The 20,241-nt window shown below is 33.9% G+C and overlaps 2 protein-coding genes across 7 annotated transcripts in view; one reads left to right on the forward strand and one right to left on the reverse strand.

Moving 5' to 3' along the window:
- The window catches only part of Fkbp59 (FK506-binding protein 59kD), a 172,689-nt gene that overhangs the window by 129,870 nt on the left and 22,578 nt on the right, over positions 1-20,241 (reverse strand). The gene's annotated exons all lie outside the window — the stretch shown is intronic.
- LOC138186730 (uncharacterized) overlaps positions 1-20,241 on the forward strand; it is a 205,949-nt gene that overhangs the window by 61,972 nt on the left and 123,736 nt on the right. The window contains exon 1 of one of the 6 annotated variants that reach the window (XM_069126902.1): positions 11,616-11,962. The exons of the other annotated variants lie outside the window; for them this stretch is intronic. The gene's annotated coding sequence lies outside the window, so the exon portion shown is untranslated. Of the gene's footprint in view, positions 1-11,615; positions 11,963-20,241 lie in introns of those variants that run through there. 6 annotated transcript variants of the gene reach the window in all.

Raw genomic sequence — 20,241 nt, forward strand, 5'->3', positions numbered from 1 at the left:
ATGATTTTATCTTCCCTCACTGAGTCGTGAAAAGTCAGTTTCCCTAAAAGTATTGAGTTTTCAGTCTAATTGTTCTATAAATTTGCTCTTTGCAAAATATCTTTGTTGAAACAAGAACCAGATTGGAATGTACAAATTCAAGGAATGTAGGACGAAAGTTACAATTTTGCTCAGTTGCGTGAATTCACTTTTTCTAAAAATATCAAGTTTCCAATCCGGTTTTTCCATAAATCCTCCCTTTCTCAAAACTCGTTTGTTGATGTAACGGTGAGATTAGGTAATAACAATTCGAGGAATTTTTGCAGAAAGAAGATCGTAACTTTTTCCAATTGTGTGAAATACCGTGTACAATGGACACGATTTTTAAACTCTCTTCTTCCGTTCCTCCATTCCTCCAAACGAGACGAAGAAGAAATACTATATTATGTATATAAATCAGCGGAAATCTCCGGTCGAAGCGGAAGAAATATCAGGCGGGGTGGACAGTTTTGTCGTCGACGGGGCCACTTCTATCTCGTTGCCTCTTGCAGCCGTATTAGGGACTGCCTCCATAGTAGCAGAAACTTTATTATCAGTAATCGTCACGTCAATCGGCATGAGGGTCGCGAGTCGAGCGAGCTCGCCTACTCGTTCGCACTCAATACAAAATGGCGAAACGACGGACGGGCGACTGGCCGAATAACGCGGATGACGTTAAATCACAAATGAATATCCGCTCGTTCCCAGCAGACACTATTGCTGCTTTCCGTTATTTTATGCGAATCGTCCTTTTGTCGAGCGACCACGCCATTGCTTTGGTTCGTTACCTGCACCCATGACCCACATCTGCCGATTTTACTCGAGTAGTCGAGGGGTGGAAAGTCGGAGAGAGGATGGTTCGAACGACGCGATAAGCGTTCGAAATTTATATGGCAGAGCAAGGCAGAACGTGGTAATTAAATATTTCAGGAAATGTGGTTAATATTACAGGGATGACAGAATTCATTTATCATGGGCGTGAATGACGAGTGATTGAAGATCGAGCAAGAGAGAGTATTTATACTAGGGTGTCGCTTGAAGCAATGTTCCCATTTTATTTCGGAAATTTTTAATCGTCTTTTAGTATAAGATATTAAAAAATAATAAAATATTATCAGATAATTATAGATAAAGGAATTAAACATGTTAAACATGCAGAAGTTTAAAGATTGCTTTGAGTAAGAAAATGCGCTATGATGTCCTATAGGAATGATTTAGTCATTCGAAAACTTAATAACAGTTAATAACATTTTTAATAAATAAAAGGGATAAATTTAGAAAGAAACAAAAGAAACGTTACATTATCACTATTTTTGCAAAATTAAACGTTCTACATTTATACCAAACATATGGCTGATGTATTTTATATATTATTCATTTCCATACTACGTGCATAAGTATTATATGCTTTTTGCATATTTTTATTTTAACCCTTCGAAATATTCGCGATCTACCAATATAACATAAATTTAAACAAAACCGTAAATGGTAGAAATTCTCAAATACGCGTAATGTACATTCTTAACTTCTTTATGCTCAGTGTTTTGCGGTTCAAGCGAAATTCTAAAGTTAGTTTATAGCAAAGTTAAACGTTATTACCATTTTCCTAAAATCGGATACTATAAATTTAGGCCAAAATCAACACCAAACGTATGTTTAACGCATATCATACAGGATGCGGTTGAATAATATGTACAATTGGAAATGAGTGGAACATGAGATGATTTCTTATGATAAGATAAGATGAAAATACATATAGAATAAAACCTTTTCATATAATGCTTGGTTTTCGAAAAATCGAGTTTGAAAATTTATCGGCATACCTGAACATGACTAATTCCGGTCTAAACAGAAATAAATAATAGACAGACCATTGTTCTACGTGTGAAAATAAATCGAAAATATAGAATAAACTTTTTTTTATAAGATATTTTGTTTCCGAGAAAAATAAATTTGAAAATTTAAAGGTTAGGTCAATTCTTAAGCAAACATACTCAAACTCTATTTTCTTGAAAATAACGGAAAAGTTTTATTCGACATTTGTTACTTATTTTCGTATGTAGAATAATTTTCTATTGATTGTTTACACATAGCTAATTGGTAATTAGCCAAATTCAACTATAAAAGTATTAAACTTGATTTTCTTGAAAACGAAACATAAAAGAAAGAATTTTTATTCTACATTTTCTTCTTACTTTTTCGTAAGGAATCCCCTTATGCCCGCACGTGTATGTTATTCGCCGGCATACTTCTATACTGTATACTTCTCGTGTACATTTGCATATTTTACATACATAAATAGCATATGTTTCTTGCTTATCCACTTATTGCATATTTTTATTTTTGCGTACATAAATTTTTGCAGGTTACATTAAATAAAATCTTAAATAATTAAAATTCTCAAGCATACATAAACCACATTTCTGAATTTCTTTACAATTCAGCGTTCTGTGGTTAAAGCAAAGTCCTCAGATTAGCAAAGTTAATCATTATTTAATTAAACACTCCAAATTTTAACCAAAACTTCTGATTGACGTATGGTTGACATTAAACATATGATTGGCATACCTTTTGGATTTACATACCTTTCTGCACATTTGCATATTTTACATGCATAACTATCATATATTCCTTGTATATTTTTATTTTAACGTACATAAATATTCGCTGTCAAACCACATCGCTCAACTTCTTTATACTGGGTACGCTTTGTGTGTTTCGTGATCAAAGTGAAACCGTGGGGTTTGCAAACGATACCGTCATTGAATGGATTCATACTTTTCTGGAACGAGCAGAAGTACCTTCTCCGTGAATCTCAATAGGAAACTTCTCGATCCATTCTCGTTATATTCTTTGAGCGTGTACCTTACGAACCTAAGAAGGGGTAGGTATCGCGTGTCGGGTCTTTCTTCGCATTGTGTTCGCGCGATCTCTTGCGATAGACGTTGTCGCTACCGTCTCTAGAGGTTCGATAATTATCAGAGATATCGGGAACGTCTTACGAGACGTGGTAATTTCCGAAGTGGAATTTCTTTCACCCTTGCTCGGCTATTATCCGAACGCGTATCTTTGTGTAGAAGTCGCGTGTCAAGACATTGCTCTTTTGCAATTTTAACGAACCTATTAATCGACTACTGGCTCGTATAATAATTAGAACGTAGCCCAAAGGTCGAATATTCCATGAATTTCTGTTGTAATTGAAAAGTAATTACAGTCAAGTATAAGCCCGTTAAACTTCCTTCGATGGAAGCTTGAAATATTGATGATCTTCTTTCATGTTCGTTTTTGTTTGGCATTTTCGCGGTGACTAATTAGGTTCAGAATTATTGAATTTTATATAATGTATAAAATACCGTAGTTCAATTGCGAAAAATTGGTGGTCTGGGAATTTAACGTTAAATTAAAAGTAAGTCGTGATGTATAACGAAGTTTGAAATTTCTAAGCGTAAATTTGTGACAATTGGAGAATAGAATATTCTAATTATTCTAATGATTAATAAAAGTGCAAACGCTGAACATACTCTATTTTATAACATTAATTATAAAATTAATGAAATTTGAAACTACATTCACAAGCATCTTAAATATTATCGTTTTGATTCTACATGAAATTAATTATTGTTAAGTAGAGTTTACGATTTTTGGTATTATGAGTTTACAAGATTATAATTAAAATTTTGAAGAGAATGTTATCGTAATGTTGCAGAAATATTAAGACGCGCAATGCTAAAAATTTGTTTCCCTAGATATTTTTGAAAAATCCGAGTAAGACGAATTTTATGTTTCGCGAAAAGTATAGAAATGTCTGAAACCATTCGAGATATTTCAGTTTCTTACGTATTTTTCTACTGTCAACCAGTTTTCTGCAGCTTTCCATACTTCATATTTCTTTGAGTGTAAACCGTATCATTTTTCTGCGTGTCTCTATATTTCTATATCACCTCCTTCGCGTGGAGGCGACATTGGAATATTTCATGCTTTTCCACATGTCTTTCTTCTTTACATGAAAAACGTGTACTTTCCTCTCTTTCAATTTCTTACATGTTCCTTAACATCTTATCTATTAACAGTAGAACATTATAACAAGTATTTTCATTACTTTGTTATATATATACTTTTTTTCATTCTACTGAATGAACATCAAATTCTCTTATGAAAAATCCAAATGTTAAATTATATATACCTCAATAAAGTAAAAATATAAATTACATATGCAAATAATAAATTATATATACCGATAAACCTAAATATTTCTTAGGATGAATTTCCAACTCTCAAGATCGATCATTCTCTATCGATTTTATTTCAAATGTGTATAGTATTCCATTATAGTTTATTAAAACATTACAGTTAATTTCTGTTGATATTGCTTCAATGACTCTCGACTTCTTATTTTAATTTACGAAAATAAAACATCTTTCATTTTTAGAAATATAGTTGTTTGCAATTACGCACGCGCAACTATTACCTTTCTTCTTATTTCTCGACTTATTTCAACAAAATTTCAAACATCAATCTGTAGGTACTTCCTACTTTTATAAAAAAAACACCACTTTATATCCGTTATATGCATTTTCTTTTTCTCTGCCAAATAAATTAGTTTTGATATTCTTGAATCTCGTTTTTCGCTCAATCCCGCAAAGTACTTAGTCACTTCCGTGAGAGTCGGTCATCCGCAATTACTCCATCTAATTAATGCTGTTTTCAGCGGAAAAGCTGAAACGAAGAGAATGTTCGTTTCCGTATGATCAAAATTATCGGAAATAGTTGGTGCTTCCGCACAGGGCGGGCTTAATCGATGCATGGTTCAATAAGGAGCCACAGGTATGCGTGCACATACACGCGCGGCTTTATGCGTCGAGTGTCTTTGAAATAGTCATCGAGATCATCGATGACAGTGGTGCGTGCAAAGTGGGGACGCGTTCATCCGTTTGAAAGGCACATATGTACGTATGTACATTCCAGTTCATAAGTCACCGAACACTTGTAAATTTCCAACAAAATAGTTATTAACGCGTATGCAAATGGTAATTTTATAAAAATTCTGGGAGTTTATATAATTAAGGGAAAGCTTAAGGCAAAGAATGTGATGAGTTTGATTTATTTATTATTGTTTCAAATAAATATGGGAAATTTTTCTTTTCTTAAAATCATTAATGATAGATCTACTTAGCTGTACCTAACAATTGTCTCTGTAATTATAATATTAATTTATCCTTATTTTAAATGTAGTATTTATGGATGAGAGTGTATGTACATTCGGAAAAGGCACGGGAAATTAAATGGCTTTTTCATCGACTCTCTTCCATTAACAGTCCTGTCCAGAACCGCATGCTTGTATGATTAAAAGAAAACTGTTTGAGTCTATTACGCCTCTTCCTTACGTGTTTACAATATTTATTCATTTTTTTTTATAACTTCCAAATTTTAAGATTTTAAACTTTTACATAGTACTCCATTGTTCTGTTATATCATTTTATCAGAACAAATTAAATTTTTTCCAGTAGATAAAATGATTAATAAATAAAAACATAAAATATCCCACACACCAAATTCGTTTTGCAGAACGTTTTATCTCCATCTATTAATATCTAGTTAATTAATCGATATTTTTTGTTAGTTATATCTTTTTCTTTTTCGTATTTCTTCCAGTACGCTCATCTGACTTTTTGACTTTTATTTCTTGATTATTGTTCATGTCTCGTACATCGCTACCTTTTTTCAATCCATTTCTTTCTGTTTGTCACTTATCGCACGAGCACTGCACTTTTACGTGTTTTCTTTCTCGTGGTAACAAAGTCCCATTATCGGGAAAGGAAATGAATATATTTTTGCTTAACCAAAATCGATGATAAGATTTCTTCGCTTGTTTCAACACGTTCGTTTTGAAAAACACAGGTGAATCGAACGGTTTCCACGCACAATACGTGGTACACGCATTATCGATTTTCTGCTTCGACTAACCCTCTTTCTATTAAAAATGGGATATTTATACGAGATCGTCTTAGAGTTGCTCTTGTTCCAGCTCCGCCAACCGTGATCGTAAACACAATACAATACGTGGCCGCGTTTTGTACCAATAAAGACGCGACGAGATTAAGCCTTCTGAAATATATGTATGTAATACCTTTTTGCTTCGGCCTTTGTTTAGAAATTATCTCTATCGTTCTCATATGTATACGCACTCGAAATCTTCTTTCATGGATAATACGCGTAAAACGAGTACTGTTAAATTATATGCTATAACATATTCACTGTTGCTGTACTGTTTCACAAAATGATATTTAATGTATTTATTAGCAATTCATTAGCGATAAAGAATGTGAAATTATGACTGTAAATGCATTTTGAAAGAAAAGTTAACAGCAAAATTCTGAAAACTATATTTCTTTCCTTCTTTATTAGTGCAAGAAATGTTCAAGCAATAATTCTATTTACTTAATGCATATATTTTTAGCGAGGAAAAGAGAAAATTTATCAGCAGCACACTAAACTTTGAGAGAAATTTTAATAGTAAGATTTATATTGTATTTCTTTTCAATCGACAAATACATTCGTAGTTATTCGGACATTTTGATCGATTAATAGCAACAGTACTTGAATTTGACCAAAATGTACAGATTATTTACGAATAATGATTATAAATTAACAATGATTCCATAACAATACATGCACGAAGCAATGAACGTTTTAGGAAAAAGGAAAGAAAAGATAAAAGTTAAAGATAAAACGCGAAGACGTAATAACATCATTTGAATACGAATTGAGTATTAAAAGAAATCAAAGAAGAGTAATAAGAGTATTACGATAAAAGTAAATCTCAAAGGTAATGTTAAGATATTATTATTTAAAATCAATTTATATCCTGCTAAAAGGATCTTCCGAATAATACGAAACACAAGATCGGTTTTTTGAACCAATTAACAGAGAGCAAAGAATCGCGCAGTGACAACCATGTTCCTCCTCGTTTTAATTACCGTGGCAATTGCAACCGCTCGTGTATTCGTTGTCGAAACTTGCTTTTGTTTGCCTTCTATTGCGTCCCAAAGCTTCGAAGCTAAAGTTTTAATGAACGCTGCTGTGTGACTAGGGTCCTTTTCCTCTTCACTACTTTCCATGTTGGTCTTTTTATCCCATCATCGACTTAGGCCAGCCAGTTAAATTTTGGAGGCAAATAATGAATATCGTGGATTCAGTGATTATCCACGAGATGCAACATGAAAATTTTACTCGAAATAAGTAATGTATGAAACTTTTGAATAATAATAATAGCGATGAACTGTATGTAGAGATTTTTATTATAGTACAGACTGTAATTAGATTATAGTATAATATAATATAATAATACATTACAGACTAAAACGTAATTATAATTTGTATTTAGAAATAAAATTTATAATATAAATATAAATATATTTATTATTTTATTATTATATTTTCTCCATAAATACAGATTAGAATCTAATTATAGTCTGTAATTAGACAAAATTATAATTAGATATATACTACCGTTCTTAAGTATTTAGATACTTCAACTTATATGTAACTCTCATTCCTACGTTTATTTATTGGTCAATAATTAACACGTGATCCAAATTGGCTTTAATAGATTTCGGAACACTTTAGAACTTTGAAATGGTACTCCATGAAACTGACAGAGACAAGTGCAGAGTTGAACAAGTCGACATATACCATCACAGGGACCAGAGAATCACTCTGGACTTTCTCAGGTTTCGAATAAAGGGTACAGAATAGAGATCAAGTGAGACATCAAGGACTGTCTAAGTTGAGAATACTGACAAAGAATTGTTTAGACACGTAAGATTAGATAGAGCAAGAATATAGATATTCTTTGCTCTCTTCAGTTAAAAATTAATACCGCTTTATTCTATTAAATCTTTGTAACATTTTGAAGTTGTTTTCGGCTTATTTCCTGATACTTTTTATTTTAAAATAGAACACGTATTTTGAATGAGAGACAAATCAGAATTTTGAAGTTTCGTGGAAACCATCATGGTCTACAGATCTTACAATGATGTCACAGATTCTGTGATGCGACAGCTTTGAAGTTTGATTTCTAGGATTCTCAAAGTGGACTGTGGACGGTCATACAATTTTGGACACTCGGACTGTGACTTTCAGGAGATTCTTTGTGAGCCAGGCAGAATCTTACGACTTCGAACTATTGTATTGTCAAGGAACAACAAATGTATAATTTGTCACGAGGAAGATAAATAAAAGCTATCCTTTTCGAGTTAAAACAAAAAGAAGCGGCGTATCAAAGGAGAAAGCTAAACAACAACCAATATACAGCAATTTTAAAATACGTTATAAAGAAACCCATTAAATGTTACTTCATCCAAGCGCAAGAACAAACAGCAAGATCATTCCAGTCGTCAAAATACAACGAAATTTAAAATCTGTCACGGAGAATATAAGAAAAAGCCATTTCTTTCCGGCTGAAGCAAAAAGGAACGTTAGATTAAATACCTCAAGCGTACAGCCACCGAGATACACCAATTTCAAAATCTTTCACAAACAGACCAATCAATCACCAACTTCACTCAAGTTAAAGCAAAAAGGAGTATCGAACTAAAGAAAAAGATAGAAGACGATAGTCCATTCACAACTAGCAGAGCTACGCTATAACCAAAGAAAGATAAAAAAACGAAAACTGAAACGAAAGAACGCGATGATTTCTAATTTCCGAATGATAGATCTCTAGAAATTATCCGCGACTGACAATGAATTCCCGCGGTTAAAACCGGACCGTGGCAACGGGAGTGGCGAATGGCCGAGCTTTAATGTGTATCACGAGCTTTGTCCCCTCTTCTTCTTTCTTCTACCCTCTGTCTGTACTCATCTCGTCCCCGTGTCTCCCTTCATCTCTTTGCCCTGTGTGTCGGTGCTTTTCTCGTCCCGACCGGAGGGACGATTGACGTATCGATTCCGAGAGAGCGGCAGGGTGGTGCAGTCTGGCCTTCGCCGTCGTGTCTGCGTGGTCCAAAAGTGCTGGCGTCGCCTACAACGACTTCTTGCCTCCACTTACAGCCGTCCTGCCGCCGTTACCGTCGACGTCGTCGCGGACAATCGATGCGTTTCGAACATTGGGACCAACTAGTCTGTTCTCCACGTGACTTAGCCTGCAAATCGTGCTTTTACGATCGTGTTGCAATACTGTCCTGTATCGCTAGTTTAATTTCGATGCCGCGTATCGTGCTATCGTAAATAGAATTCATTCGCGTAAAAAAAGTGGTCGAAATTGAAAAAAGACGAGCGATCAATGACCTTTAATCGATTTTGTCATCTTCTTCGTTCTCAATCCGTGTCTCCGTTTTATAAGGGTAGTTTGTATCAGAGAGCTTGTTTACAAGCATTCTGTTTAGTCAGTCAAGTTCTTTGGTGTTGCGAGTGTGGTCTGAGGGGGCGTTTACATTTTCCAATCAAGAGGAATCTCTCCTGGCTTACGTGCATCTCAACGGGATGAGGATGGAATTCTACGAGCACACTTTGAAAGGCGGAATTCTATGGCACGGTTCAAGAGGACGGTAATTGGGAGCCAAGACACGTGACTGATTTCCAGAGAATAGTGGTATAGTTTGGTGGTGAAGTTCTCTCGAGGCTGAAAAGGCGAAGGAAGTGTTTCGACCCGTGACCTGCAGATCAGGTGCTTTCGATAGCGGTCCTTTGTGTATGAAACGAGAGTTTCGAAGGAAGAATCAGTGAAAAAGTGTAACAGTGTTGATAGAGTTTGTTCGGAGTTCTAAATGAGTATCGAACTTTGGAAAATATCAATACAATGACGTGTATACTGCATTAAATATTGTGTGCAAACTTTTCGAGGATCGTATATAGAAGTTTAATATTTCTGTAATAATTCTCCCTGGGAAATTTTATAACGACTCGAAACTAAATAATCGTGGATTAATTCTACGGAAAATTATGTGGAAACTTTTGAATATATTTTGCAATATTAACACGAGATTTCAAGTGGAACTGAATTCCATAGCGAAATATGCAAGTCGCGGAGTACGAATGTCGTGCGCTTGAAGAGAAACAAAAGTGACTGTCGAAAGTGTCGTGGAACTGTACGCAAACATCGAAGTTCCGCCCAGTTTCACGGTATTCGTTAGGTTTCTATTGAAAGTAGATATATATTAATTTTAAAGAAACACGTATTTCTAAAGGGAAACAGTATCTCTCATTAAATATCTGCATCTATCCTTCGAAAGGAAATAATACAGTTCTTAGTAAATACCTATCGTTAAAATCAACGTTCATATGAAAACAATGACTGATATGAGAATTGAGATGTATAATAACAAAACTTTTAAATGAGAAAATCGGACAAGCTTCTATAAGGAAAATTTACATAAAGCTTGAAAAATTGAGAAATTTAGCATACGAATTATTAATTCTGTAACGAAACCTACATTACACACATGGGAAGTTAAAGGAATAATTAAAACGTGAATAGTACATATTTTCCCATTGAACCCATCAACCACGAATACGGAAAAATAATTCAAAAGCATACGTTACATCAGGAGCGAAAATGGTGTTAAACGAATTATCACCGACCTTCATATGCGAAGCAACGCGGGACGCTACACGAAATTTAATAGAAGCGTTTACAATTGCTCCATTTGGCAACAGCATCCACATACGCGGAGACACAATGCGAAAGGACTCGCAGGATTTAGTCGGTCTTTGTACCCGTTAATTCCATTCGCTTCTGCTAGCTTTAACACGAATACCTCTGATGTATCTGAGAACAGCCGGAAGTACTAAGAGTCACTTAACCGAGTCACTCGAAGCACGTCGTAATGACTGTTCGACGTTTCTTCTAACAAATTGTTCGTTCCAGCGAGCGTGAAAGAAGTTCGAAGAAAATAATTGCAAAGACGATTGGGCTTAACGAACAAAGCTATAATAAGCTGTACCGGTCGATCGGTTGGAAGAGCAATCGCTTAAAGACACGCTCGCGAAACGTCTAGAAACGTCTGCAGCAACCGAAGGCTTGATCGAAAGAAGGAAATTATCGTGAGGTCACGGTAATTGGATCTCACGAATCAACTTGCTCGATCGAGATTCTTATTGCTCAACTAACTAACTAGAAATTTAAAATCCTTATCACACCTCGAAACTGTATCAAAGAGTATCTTTGTCGCTATTGAACGCCAGATTGGACGATAAGAAGGAACTGATAAAGCGAACCAGCGGTCCAAAGTCTTTTTATTACTCCCTGGACAAGATTCGAGAAACAGGAACGTCCATTATATATTTCTTTGCGTCAGTGAATGTTTTGTTGTTTCGTAGATATGTCAGGATCGTCTAAGAGACTCGAGTTGTCTGACCGATTGAAACTATGAAATGAAAATTTTTAATAGAATGCTGAATTTTGAAATGCGACCAATAAGGCAAAATTGATTGAGCAATGTTAAAATTTGGAGCAAATGAATATCCAAAAATCTTTATGACAGCAAAGGAAATATAACAAATTTTTTGAAGCGAGTCGACAAATAAGTGCAATTTCGTAATGAAACTCCAGAGAAACGGGTACTTACACTGTTTTAAAAGACGTTAGTCTTCAATCTATGCACGAATTATCGTTTGGTGTCGCACATCCCGCGTTAGACACACAATGAATTCAAATCACTACCATCCCAACGGGAATTTCTATCCGCGGCTGGATCATGTTCACCATGAGGCGACCAAACGTCGTCATCAGAGTCCCACGAGAATTATCCGCGTTGAAGATTCAACCTCTTGACATTAATGCGAGGACAGGACTTTGGCCTGTGACAGGATCACGAGCCGGTGTTTTGTACAGATAATACAGTACTCGATCCTAGATTTTGTTACTTGCTAATCATTGGCGAGAACCACGGAGCCGTCGACGAAGATTGGTGACGATCGAGCGGTAGCTCAACCGCTCTCACAGGTTGGTTGTTTGAAAGTTGTTCGTAAGAAAACGTCAAAAATTAGTTGTGTGTGGATTTTGAATTATTCAGGCTTGTACACTCGTTCGTTATTACAAACAGCTCTTAGCCGCACTCACGGGTTGTTACTTTAAAGTTGTTCAAGAGAAAGTGTGGAAAATTAGTTGCGTGTAGATTTTATCACTGTTCAAGTTTTTTACATTCGTTCGTTATTACAAACTCTGATCACTCAATTGCGTGCAATTCCATATTTACGATTAAAGCTATTAAATAGGAATATTAGATATATTTAAAATTTTAAACGTACTGTTAAAGTTGATGATCTTCTACAAGAAACATGACATTTCTAGTTGATAATGTTCAAGACGCATCAATTTCTTCAATATTCTAAAGTTTCAGTAAGAACAATGAAAATCAATGAATAATGCGCAAACAGCCTAAATAATCGGAAACTCTTAACTCCTCCAAGATCTGCAATATAATTCTTTTCTCATTTCTATTTCATGATTATATCTCTTCCGCGTCCCCAGGATCATTTCGGGCCATTTTCAATCGAATTTGAATTTGCTAAAAAATTTATATTTGAGGAAAACATAAAAGAATCATTGTTGATATATACGTGAATTCCTGCTTAAAATATTATTTTCTCTTTCGATTGAAACTGAAACATACAAATCATAAAAAAAAAGCTAGAATTATCAGCTCTCTTTAATGCCATTAAGATAAAACGTTCCTTGGCTTTTGCTTAAAAGAGTTTCATCTACTTGAAGGAGTTAAATAATGCTGTACCTAACCGAGCGTCGTATCGCGAACGGAGATGTCAATCCGTGTTTAAACTGTAAGAAAGTCCTCCACGTCCCAAGTCCTCATGGCGAGTGAATTTTGATTTATTCGTCGAGCGCAAGGGCTGAACGGTCTGCCTTTTCCTTTGAGAATGGTCAGCTTTCGCGATCACGAGTCGCTCTTTGATGTCGGTGTTTGATCTGTATGAAGGAGGAGCGCAAGGTCGATCCTTTGCGACCGATGTAGGGGAGAACTAGGTGTCTTCGAGGGGCATCGATGTTTCCCTTTCTTGCACTTGATCTCACAACGGAACAGGCCAGAGAGTCTGGTTAACTGGAATTTATGGTTGCACGAAGCGTTGCTTTGTTTCGTTCTCCATGCTGCCGGAGGAGTGCAGTGTCTCGATAACAGTCGATCGAGCTCGTTCTATCCGGATGTCTGCATGTTCTCGAGGTCCCACGATCATCGACGTATGTATATACAGTATTATACATGCGTTGATCGATCCCGCGAGTATTACATTTCAATGTATTAGGGTAAACGATAGAGTGTCTGGGAGTTGATTCAGTAGGGTTGAAGTAATTGTTGAATCTAACGCGGTATTGATCGCGGTTACAACCAAGACAGAGTTAATTAAGTATCGGATACTGAAGACTCGACGAGAAGAACGATATTCTAGGGATTTATTTATCAGCACTTGATGTTTTAATACTGAAATTAGATTAATGGGCATGCCATAGTCATTTTCAGTCATTAATCAAAGATAATAAAAGCTATTATTTTCGCCGACAAGTATAATTATTCATGGGAAACTTTTAATTTCTAAAAAAGGTGAGTGTCATTCCTTTGTGTTTTTTTAAATTAATGGCACATTCTTTTTCAGCGACTTTTTCCTATATTACAGATCTAGGTTTAAGCAGACCTTTTAATTAAGTTTTGTAATAATGTCAACTCTTTGCGTAAACAATAAAATTTGAAAAATCATACATATATGATATATTTTGAAGTAATATATTTAATGGGAATATAATGGTAACATGTTCTAAATTCAACATTGTAATCTTTCCAATCTATCGTATTTTTCGTACAATCTTTTTGCCATTTTTATTATTTTGGAACCGTATAAGACGCAATAATAGCAATTCATTTTCGCATTTCTTTATCTTGAGAAATTTCTTCTATGGAATATTTGTTTAATATGAGTGTGTCTGTTTCTAATTTTATTTGGTCACGATTGTTCATTAATAAATCGATTAGACTTAGTTAAGATTGAAGTTCTTCAATATTACAGGTTGATCATGTAATGGATTAATTTGCTATAAATAGATGAAAATATTTTTAAATCGTAGATTTAGATGTAACAAAGATAAATGATAGATAAACTATATCTAGAAATGTCTATATTATGTAGTATCAGGAGAAAGAAAACAGAAGAAAAATTTCCTGATATCTTGATATAACAAATAATTTGTCGAATATGTATTCGAATAAATTTTGTTATTATTATTTTATGTCGCGTTAGCCTTTATAACTTTTACACAAGAAACTGAAAACTGATTGATTGAGAAAAAAACAACTACCCAAAAATATGTATTATTTCGTGTTCTACCATAATAATGTCTTATAAAAATCTTTTTCAATATTGGAATTAAAACAGTAATGCATTAAATCTCTGATCTTATCATGACTATAATCGCTGTGCCTAGAGATACGAATTTTATTATATCGGGAAAATTTTTATCCAGATTTTTCTTTCGACAAGGATATAATGGAAAATTTTATTTATCTTCTCCAAAAGTAAGACGTTTTATCCATTTTTGTGATAATACTGAATCTTGTGTAATTCAAATGAATAACTAATCCAACATTTAAATTAATAATTAATTCAGCGTTTTAAAGATGTGCTTATTCTTACATTATTTCATGTTCTTGACTAAAATAAGGGAGGATAATTATTTCTAAACATTAAACTTCTTTCTGAGGTATATTTATATCGCAAAGAGAACAAACTTTATTTGAATATTTGCATTTCTAATTATTTCTCCTTTAATTCTTTTCTGTATTCTTTATCATCGATTTTCTCAAGGGATTAATCCTTTATTCTCTTCTTCCATAAATATTTCCTCCTTAATTCTTTAAAAATCCTATCTCCATTAATTCTCTACTAAATATTTCTTACTTACTTTTCAAAATATTTTCCTTATTCTAATTCTTCAAATAAATAATTCTTTCCCAAATCCTCAATTTCTTTTCTCATTCTTATTCGTAGCAAAAATTTATCGCTTCATGTCTCGTCTCATCTAGCAATTTTTACATCCAATAAATACGTACCTGAAACGTAACTCAAAGTCACTTCGTTCGAGTGTACAAAAAAAGGAAAGGAAAGTTTTTCAGCTGTGAAAAAGGGATTCCAATTTTTGACCTTGGGTCAGCTATTGTAAGTATCGCGCAAATGGTGCGCGCTGATTAAAATTTGCCTCTTTGTCCGTGCACGTGTTCATAGAGGAATCTAAAAATTCTTTTTGGTTTGCATTGCTATATACCGCAGCGTGAAATCCGGCTGGTTTGATCGCCTCTCAAACGTTTTCCATTTTATCGCTTCAACAGGTAGGCCACAGCTGCAGCCATGGTTGCATTACAAACGTTTCGCTAAACCGACTGAATTAAAATCACTGCAAGGCTGTCGCACCTCTCTACACTGAAAATATATTACTCCTTTCGTGTAGTGTTCCGTGAATAGCAGTCAGTTTAGGAAGTAAAATTACAATTAGGGCGAGAAGATCGTTTGAATATGTAGATTTTGTTTAATTTAAAATGTAATTACTTGCTAAGCGAGCAATGAAAATTTGATTTACGCAATTCTATTCATTCACGTATATAATATGTAATATGTATTGATAAACAAACTTTCTTTTATTAGATGTTCATGAAGTTTGTTTCTTCTCTATTTTCCTATGATTAAATAATGTGATTTTGTTTATTAAATTTTTTAAATAATGGTTCATAATAATCTTTGATTATAAACAAGATCTATATAAACCAGATCTGTATACATAAAGATTATTGTACCGAGCTTCTGGATCTTTAGATCTTCAGATTTTGGATCTAGTTCTTTTAGACCAATTTTTCATTCGTTTGCATTGCTTTCGTATTTCGTGTATAATTTCTTCATAAAGTTTAATATTTTCATAGAATCTTCTTTCCTTATTTGTATCCATAAAATATTCTGACACAACGTATAATTGGCGAGAACTAGAATAGCATACCTGTATGGTTGCCTCACTATATCAACGACAACAACACGAAAAGCATTCTTCACAGCAGCAATTTCGTTGTAATGATGCTACTGAAGAGCAGTTGTACCTTCATCACAGATATTTATATATAGAAAATTCAAATATGCAAACAGAGATATACAAAATATCAAAAAATTACAGTATTCCTTACAATGTCTAAAGATTGAAATAGATGTCTATCCGAATTCTATTTAAATAGAATATCGTGTTGCTCTTCTACTTCTGATATCATTTAAAATTATGTGTTCCATGTTACTTACTATTGTTCTATATAGTGGTTAGAAAATCTCGTATAACACTTCTTGCAACATCTAAAAAGTGAAATAAATTTCTTAGCTACATTTCACTTAAATGTATCGTTTTCTTCTTCTAGTTGTGGCATCATTTAATATCAGATATTCTATGCTACGTATGGTTATTCTTCTTAAGGAATATATATCGCCTTAAAAGGAAATTTCTATTTAGATTTGTATTTAATTAAGGTTCATAAAAATATTTACGCAGCCTAGCTATAATTTTTATTAATTTTATAAATTCAAGTTCCTTCGAGAAACAATGTATGGATGTTTGGAAGGCAAACGACTAGAGTCAATCTAATACTTTTGTCTGTCACCTCGAATTATCGTCGTTTAAACATTCGTCGTGCTGAGCATTGAGGTTTCTTCATCACGCACGAAGGGGAGCGAGTTTAATCCAACAAAGTTACGAGACGCTTAATTGATATTACAACAGACGAAATTACAAGAGCTGTAGGATGAGTGACTGGAGTGAATCGCGCGATATTAACCGGGTTAACCGGGGTTCGTTCGATCCTTTGGACAAGAATCGATGGTAAAGTTCGAACGGCTGTAAATTCTCGTCGGTCTGGCGAACCGACGTAATTGCTTTCTAGAGATGGCTCGCGATAACAATGTCGATTAAGTGCTCCAAATTAATGGAAGATTAAATCGTTCACACGTATTCCATGGCAAATGATAAAAATTTTTAGACGTTACGAAGATATGTTGGTCTAGACGACAGCTGTCTCGTTTTGAAAGATATACATGAAGGTTTTTGACAAATTGAAAGTAACGTGTTAATGTGTATAAAATTGCATCACTGCCACAGTTTTTGCTTTTGTGAATATATATTTTTAATACAAATTCGACGATGCATTATTATATTCGTCGTTGATTGAATTTTCATTATCCACACTGTCGGCCATAAGCATCAGCATGCATATACTTGTTACATTTATTGAAAATTCTTGAAAATTTTGTTTCATATAATGTTCTATTACAAGGTACATATAGTGAGAACTTATAGTGAGGACTTATAATAAAATAACCAGAAACTAACAATAATAAACGGCGAATTAAGTAAATATTCGGTATTAATATAATAGAAAACAGATTCGGCATAATGGTTCGTTATTATGACGTCCGCCTCGATTACACGATTTCCGTGCCGATTTATTTGGCCGGGTCGCGGACATTTGTGAAATAAACGGTGGTTTAAGGTTCACCGATGGCCAGGGACGCGCGGCGATCTTTGGAGGATAGCCAAGCGTGGAAAAGAACGCGTTTAGTAGGTTCGCCGGTGAAAAACGTCGCTCAATCCGACCAATCGTGCAGATTAATCTACCACTGATTACTGTTTATCGTATTTGCTCCGTCCATCGATAACCAAACAGTGCTTGACATTTAATTAACGTTCATTTTGAGGCCTCTATAGTTGTGATTGCTGAATTATGGAGGAAATTTTGCAGGACGACAGTTTAAACTGAGAAGTAATTCAGATGGAAAGCGAGGATGTTTTAATTAATTCTGTCTTAAATACAGTCGTCGAATTTTTATATCCCGATCTCGTCCTTCTTTCAGGAAGTGGGAGAACTATTAATGTTGTAAAAGAAAGATTTTCGTATTCCATGGAAACGAGAAAACATATTAATAATAATTGTTTAAATTTAAGGAATTTCTTCAATGAGAAAAATCGAAAATAACTCAAAGTACAGGTAAGTAATATTAACTTTGCATATTTTTAAATATTCCATTAACAAGTATTAGTTTTTTAGGTGTTAACTATTTTCGTGCTGAATATGTGCAGTGTACATTTGGAGCAATAAGATTTTTAGAATTATTTAGATGTCCAGTATTGAACAAGAATAAAGATGTTCAAGTTTTCTTTATGAATTTCCTGTGTGTTTACATATTATTTTTTTAAATCGCTGACACTATTAATTTCTTTACTTATTTTATTATAATTCCGTAACAAAATCAAGTAAGAATTAAAAAATTTTGCAACGTTGAGATTCTGGAATACTAATATATTTTACTATATTTCTGTCGTCGTTTTAATAACCTTACAGAAGTGCTAGGTCATATAAAGAACGTAAAAAATACAAATCATTGTTGAAGTTTAATGATCGAGATTATACGTATAAAAAGTTTATGGGTAAATGCATTAATGGGATCGTCTAACGCAAACATTGTTGAAGTTTTCAAGTAGAAATTGTGCTCGGTATCCTGTACAGTATAAAAAATTGATACAGGATCACTTTTGAGCAGGAAGAACTCTTGACTGTGATAGGATATCCGGTGGTATTAGCTTGGCACGCTTGAAACTCGTATTTCAGTAAAATCGCAGTGAATTTTTCCACGTTGCACGTTCTAAAAAGTAAACGGAGGCATTAATATTTACGGGAAGTGGTACGATGCCCAGCAGTTTATTAATCTAGTCGCGAAACTATTTGTTATTTTTCTGAAACAACCCAGTTTCTTTATCGTGTTATTTAAAAAAAATGAAATCATCAATTTCATACATACAGAGAGAGAGAGAGAGAGAGAGGAGAGAGAGAGAGAGAGAGGGGAGAGAGAGAGAGAGAGAGAGAGAGAAATACTTTACAAACACATTGTACTTTTCGAAAATTAGCACTGTATTGAGATACGACATAATTCGGAAAGTTCGAACAGTGAAATGAATCTAGAAAAAAGTTCTTAAGAAAATTGAGCTGGCTAATAGAAGCTAAAAGAAGAATGCGAATACGAGTACTTAGGTATTGCTAGATTGTGAATTATACGGTCGCTCGTTAAATTGCTTGACCAACAAGGTTTTTTGTTATACCTCGTGATGGAACTTCATACAGTAGACTTCTGGAATATATAAACTACACCCGACATACTACAACATAGAAGGAAACGAGACTTCTATTGTAGTTTGGTAATAGTATCAAATTTATCGAGGGAAGATAAAGTGAACTCCAATGCTATCTAAAATATTGCGGGAATAGATGGGATTAGTAGTTTCACGAAATTAATTCGGACAAATAATTGAGAGATACGAATTCAATTAGTTAGTTTATTATTAGTTAATTATTTAAATTATTTACTTTTATGTATAGGTAATAAGTGTAATTAATTAATTGATTAAATAATCAATGAATAATCTTTGGAAGATAATAACATATCGATAAACCATAGACGTACATGTACAGTCTTTATTATTATTAGACGTTTTTTATACAGTTTTAATTCTTATCTAGGAATAAGATGAAACAAGAGAAAACGTAGTTCTAATGCTAGTGATCCGATTCTTTGAAGTCATCATGTTAACGTATAATATGGTAAAGAGGTGAAATTAATATTCTTTTAATTAATGATGATTTTCTGTCATAACAATTTTCATCGACATACGTAGCTCGCAAGTATTTAGTATAATACTTCATTTTTTTGTTATTTTCCACCTTTTCGATAAATTAGATTCTACAGCGTTGCGCGTTGTTACACGTATGTTAGCTACATTGACCAGTCACACCAATATAATAATTTCTCAGATTCTTCGGCTAATCATTTTATGCATGCAAACTACATTCTTTCGTCTGGCATTCGCTGTCTCAACATCTAACGAGAGAACTATCTAGGAGCTAAAAAATTCCAGTCTTCTTTGTAACTTGACATAAAAATGTATAAAAATTCGAAGTATCATATAGCTTCCTTGTAGCTATTATTTACTTCTGAAATTCCGATAAATATGTACAATTCTCCTTAGTATTTCTGAAATGAATAATTCTTCCACATATATCCGACAAAACAATGCCCGAAGTTATCACAGATCGATTAAACGTTTTGCAATTACGGACGAAATGATTTTCCATTCTCGCATTTTATGTTTCATAACGTTCGGCAAAAGTTGTAATACAGCTCTATAAGCTGTTAGACGTAATT

The sequence above is a fragment of the Bombus flavifrons genome, chromosome 2 (assembly GCF_040668555.2).
Source record: "Bombus flavifrons isolate JBK064 chromosome 2, iyBomFlav1_principal, whole genome shotgun sequence".
Lineage (NCBI taxonomy): Eukaryota > Metazoa > Arthropoda > Insecta > Hymenoptera > Apidae > Bombus > Bombus flavifrons.